The following is a 6,000-nucleotide window of genomic DNA, read 5'->3' as shown; positions in this document are numbered from 1 at the left end:
GTGAGTTAAAACTAGGGTTTCAAATTTTTAGGGTTAGGTCACGGGAGGGTAGGGAATTGGCTGAACAACTCGTATGCTCTCGAACAGTAGTAGAAAATTTTGAAAAAAGTAAGAACAGTGTTTTAGTGTGTGTTTTGTGAATAGTGAAAACAGTGTTTTGTAATCTAAACACGCGTAATATAAATGAACTAGATGGCAAGCGGTGCCATTGATAATAATGGATTTAAATTAGATTGATTCTCATTAGCTTTATGAGATCGTGAACAGTAAATTATGATGGAAAAGCAGTAGATAAAACTCATTAAAATCATGTGATAAAGGGGAGAGTAGTCATGTTCGCCAAACTCTAGTTGTACACTACTTGGATACGAATCTAGATTGCAAATATGGTTCACTATTGAGAGTCAAAATAGTAGATATAAGGTGAAAAAAGTGAATTTAGAGAATGAATAAAGGTATTAGAGAAGAGTTTAATCTGCCATGCAATTCGATTGATCATTAGGTTGATTATCGAATTGCCTATTGATCCCTAGTGAACACCAAGTCCTCTCGGATCAAGGTTCCACTAGCATGAGAGTTTAGGTCCACTACAAATCTCTTTGATGGTGGCTTTAAACTCTAGTTCAACTCTTATGGTTTTTATCTCTAAACAACCATGAGAATCAAACTTGAAACTCTATTCAAAACAACAACCATTCTACTTAATCAATCATCCTCACATAGCTTCATAAACCCCCTCTAATGGAGGTTTAGCCTTGTTTCATTGGATTCATTAATCTAAAATAGTGAATTAAAGACATAAATAATAAAAGGTTTTTCTCCATGATTCTTGGGCTTTAAATGTATAACTTCCTTGCTAATCATCTTGACTCGTTTTCCATGCAAAAGTGGTGCCTTTAGTCACCTAATCAACTTTAAGTCCTGAATTGCACAAAAACACGTAAACAGCATTAAATTTTATTTATTATAAACATAATTGGCCTAAGTAGAGTACCATTAAGAGGTTTAAACTACACTTTTGGGTGCTTATCACCCTCAAAACCACAAAAAAATTGGTAGAAGATTTCTACAGTAAGATCGTTGTTGGTCTTGAGATGAAGTTTGAGTTATCTGCTCATCAAAAGGCAGTCATTGGATGCTTGCAGTCGGAACACGCAAAGGATTTTCTACTTACTATTCCAATGGAAGGACTTGGACAACGTATGTCACTGGTGGAGTATCGTTTTATTCTCTAGTACCGTCTCATGATTCCTTTGTACTCTAATGGTGGTTTATGCCCTATATGCAAAAATAGTAGACTAGATGTTTTTGAGGACCATGCAACACATTGTAGACATTTTCCAGGTTTCAAATACTGACATGATCATGTCAGAGACTTTTTATGTGATGCATTTTGGAGGGCTAGGGTACAAGTGAAAAAGGAGGTTCCCGTCAATTTTCTCACTGATCTGAATTAAATGAGGGAAGATCGACACTTCGGTCTGCGGATATGTTTTGATCTACAATTGGTCTGAGGGAGGCATGCATGTATTGATGTAATTGGAACTTCTCCATTGGTAGGGCTTGGGAATGGAGTCTTTGAGCTGAGGTAAGAGATGCAGGTAATAGAGCAATGACAGGGAAGATTGAGAAACACGAGAAGGTGTGTAAGGCTAACCAACATTATTTCATTTCATTCAGTTTCGACACTTTTGGTTTTTTGGCACAACAGTCTGTTGAGCTCGTTAAGAGATTGCAGAAAATTATGAATTGCAACGTAATGACAGCTGGTTCTAACGAATTTGTATTTAGGAGGATAGGATTTTCCATTCAAAAAGGACTTGCGGCGCAGCTTGTTGCAAGCTTGTCTTAATTATTTGTAAAACTCATTATTAATAAAATTTCCACTTTAAAAAAAAATAAGAAAAAATAGTACGTATATATTTTATGTCCTGGGAATGTTCTTCAACTTTGAACTTGATATCAACCTAGAACACCTTCTGAAACTGATACTAATTGATATAGCGGAAGCGATAATAAAAGTTCAATAGAACATAAAAGAGATAAATTGAAACATAAGTTTATTGATTTTTTTGATAAGTAGATTTTATTAATGTAAGGGCAAAGACCAGAAATGCCACTACAAGTGGAGTATAGTGAGGGAGATCCTCAACTATATTAAAGACAACTCCTAAAAACATATAAACTAGAAAACAAGAAAGAAAGAGAATTATTTAAAAACTAGTAATAATAGTATCCCAGTGGAGGATTAGGTCCTGAAAGTGATAATGCCTTCTTGTTGAAGAGATGTATAACTAGTGCCAGACCAATCCTTTGGCTACTATGCATGCGCGCGCTGGAGGGGTGATCTTCTACCGAAACACTCTGTCATTCCTGATTTTCCACAACACCCACAAAACTACGTAAGGAGTGAGTTTCCACATTTTGGCTATGACCCCATTTCCCCTCATCTTCGGCCAACACCTAAGCCAATTCTCTAATGAGTCAGCTCTTGCAAGCCTTGGGAAAGACAACCAAAAGGTTGCATCATAATGGACCAGACCTCAAGAGCATAAGAACAATGTAGAAATAGGTGAGTTATAGACTTGTTCACCATACCACACATAGTGCAAACCGGCAAAACTTCTAAGCCCCTATGTATAAGAGCATCTGCCGTGTGGGTACATCCAAGCAAAGCCGATTAAAAGAAGAACCTTACTTTAAGTGGGATTGCAAGCACTCTCCAAACCAACTTCATAGGGAAATTATGCACCTTATAGTCATCACCTCTACTTTGCTCGACCAAAAACATGTAAAAGGTTTTAACCGAAAAAACTCCATCCTTCGATATTTTCCATTGCCAAGAATCACATTGGTTTGTTAGGGAGACATGTTGGAGGAGAGATGTTAGGTTAGTGTACTGCTCTAATTTCCAATCATTGTAGGCTCTGTGGAGATGCAAGTTCTATGAGAATCCACTCTGATCACTCCTAACTAGTTCGCTAATTCGACTATGCCACATAGTAGTAGCTCAGAAAATCAATGGAAACTGATCATAAAGAGGCATGTTGCCGATCCATGTATCTAGCCAGAAACGAATAAGAGTACTGTTGCTGACTTGGAGAGAAATGCCTACTTTAAACGTCAGTAGAATAACAAGTATACCTCTCCATAAACTCATGCCATGAGCTTGAGTCGCCTGATTCAGCTAGCCTCCATAAGAGGCATTACTATATTTTGAGTCGATTACCCTCCTCCATAGCACCCCTTCCTCGCGACCATATCTCCATAACCAGCGTCCTAAGAAAGTTAGCCTCATTCATAGTAGTTCAGATATGAATAACTAGACCGCCCTCCTCTCTAAGGGTGCATACTTTATCCCACTTGATAAGATGATATTTTCGTTTTCCCTCGGTTGAACCCCAGATGAAATCCTTGACTCTTTGTTCAATTCTTTTAGTAACACTTATCGGAATAGTAAACAATGAAATCATAAATGGGAAGGTTGGCCAAAACACTTTGAGCGAGCATGAGCCTTGCACCTTTGGATAGAAGTCTCATCCTCGACCCTCCTAATTAACCTTCTATCAATTGTCTCAATCACTGGATCACATACCCTTCTATTCTTATAGGAGGCGCCGAGGGGGAGTCCCAATTATCTACACGGTAACTCACCCATTTCACAGCACATAACATGGGTGCCAACTTCAAACAGATGTGTCTTAGACATATTAACTGTAAGCCCCGAGCAAGCTTTGAAAATAAGTAGCACATACGGACTTGATAACCATGAGTTGAGGAATTGATGCATCAAGAAGAAATAGAGCGTCGTCGGCAAACTGCAGAATTGCTATTTCAGGCCCATCAGGAGCAGATTGAAAACCTCTTATCATACCCTGTTCCATTACCTTAGTTACCATCTTGCTTAAAACTTCCATGACTATGTTAAACAAAATGGGTGAGATGGGATCACCTTGTCTTAAACCATGTTGGCTTCGAAAGAAACCCGTAGGAGAACCTTCCACCAAAATTGAGAAGGATGTTGAAGATTGATTGATGTATTTATTTATTACAATTTTCATCCTCTAAACTCTTTATATAGAGAACTTCATCAAATCATCTTAGAAACCTTCTAAAACACCTAGAAACATTATTTTTTTTCTACGTATAGTAAGCAAATATTTTGTATTAATAAGGACATTCATATAAACCATTGAATTCAATGGTTCAATAGAAATTAAGCAAATCTAAAATAGACCTGACCAAGGACCTCCCATTTGGTAATTGATCAGACCCTAAATGTGCGTTTTTATCCCCTTACGTTACTGCTCATTACAGCCATTCTTACGCATAATAAACAGACAACTCATAGCTTTAACTGTCTTTTGCATGTTACAGGCCATTTCAGACTACTTATCGTAAAATATGCATTTTAGCGCCAAAATGAGCTCTATTAACGCTGCTTAGGAAGACTCGAGCTTATATGAGAAAGTGCTGAAAAGTCAAAGCCAACAGTCAAGGACTCAAACCCAAAAGACTGAAGATTTTGTCCTTAGCTCAAAAGACTGAAGATGATGGTCTTATCTCAAAAGTGGTCTTAGCTTGCTTTTGCTTGCCCTAGCTTGCTCAAGAAGAAAAGATAAAACATAAAGCATAAAACAAAAAAGAAAAAGAAAAAGCAATTATATGAGGTGTCCTACATCTAGAGGAAGAGGGCAAATCTGTAAATGTAAAAGTAGGGGTATATAAGCAAAAAGTGTAGAGAGAAATCATTATCCAATTCTTGGCTTGACAAACCAAGGATTGAGATCATTTACTCATGATTTTTAGATAGATTTATTTTATTTCTTGTTTTGCTATTTTCCATTGTACAAACTTATTGTTTTATTTACTTTAAAGTTTTTCATTGCATTTCAATACTTGTTTTCAATCTTGTGATCAATCAACTTGTTTTCTCCACTTCCCTTTTGTCATTTCAATCAATAGAAAACAAGTAACACTCATTTGAATCAATCAAATGAGTGTGACTTGTTAATCAAGCCATTTCTTTCTATTCCCTTGTTATTTCAAGTTTTAATCCAGAGCAACTAACTTTCAATGTTTTTATCTTCCTAGACAACTTGTTTTCAATCCTTTCAAAGTTTAAAAACATGAATAGGAGAAGTTACATAATTTTTGTTTTTAGCCATAAAACCATTCTTTCCAACATAAAGATTGAGGATGAACTTCAACTCAAACAACAACTCACCATTAGCTCAACTTCAGTAATCCATGGAGGCTAGTCTCTCATGGAATACTACTTAAATATCATCTTGTAGACCCACTGAATGCTTAATTAGCTGCTTGATCTACGATGAAGTAACTTTACCTATCTATATCATAATAATATCTTTCTAAGACTATTGGAACTCATAATTAACTAGCTAGACTTCTATGCACTTCTAAATTGTACTTAAATAATTAAAACAAAAATTACTTGGGTTTTAGTAAGTTCATATGATTTACTAAAAACAATTAGACAATAACCATATACTCTATGGTCTACATCAGCACAAATCCTTTTTGAACAACAAACTCTACTCTCCTAAAAACAAACTCATTACAACCAGCAGTCATCACATTGTTGTATTATTCACAATTTTCTGCAATATTTTGAGTAACTCAATGGATTGTGAATCCAAAAAAATAAAAATGTCAAATGTGGAAGGGATAAAGCAGTGTTGGTTAGCCCTAGCTACAAGCTTCCTCGTGCTACTCCATTTTTGTCACTATTGCGTTGTTGGCTGCTTGCTGCACTTCAAAGACACCATTTCCAAGCCTTACCATCATAAAAGTTCTAATAACATCAAGAACACATACATGTTTGCTCTCAAACTAACCGTGAATCAAGACATCTGCAGGTCTAAGCATCAATTAACCTTCCACTTAGGTTTATGACATAAAACATCCCTAAACATGGCCTTGCCTATATTTGATTATTGGAAAAAATGAATTTCTGGGCATCAAACTATGGCCAATTTC

The sequence above is a fragment of the Coptis chinensis genome, chromosome 4, assembly GCF_015680905.1.
Source record: "Coptis chinensis isolate HL-2020 chromosome 4, ASM1568090v1, whole genome shotgun sequence".
Classification (NCBI taxonomy): Eukaryota; Viridiplantae; Streptophyta; class Magnoliopsida; order Ranunculales; family Ranunculaceae; genus Coptis; species Coptis chinensis.
Note: the sequence above shows the minus strand (reverse complement) of the source record.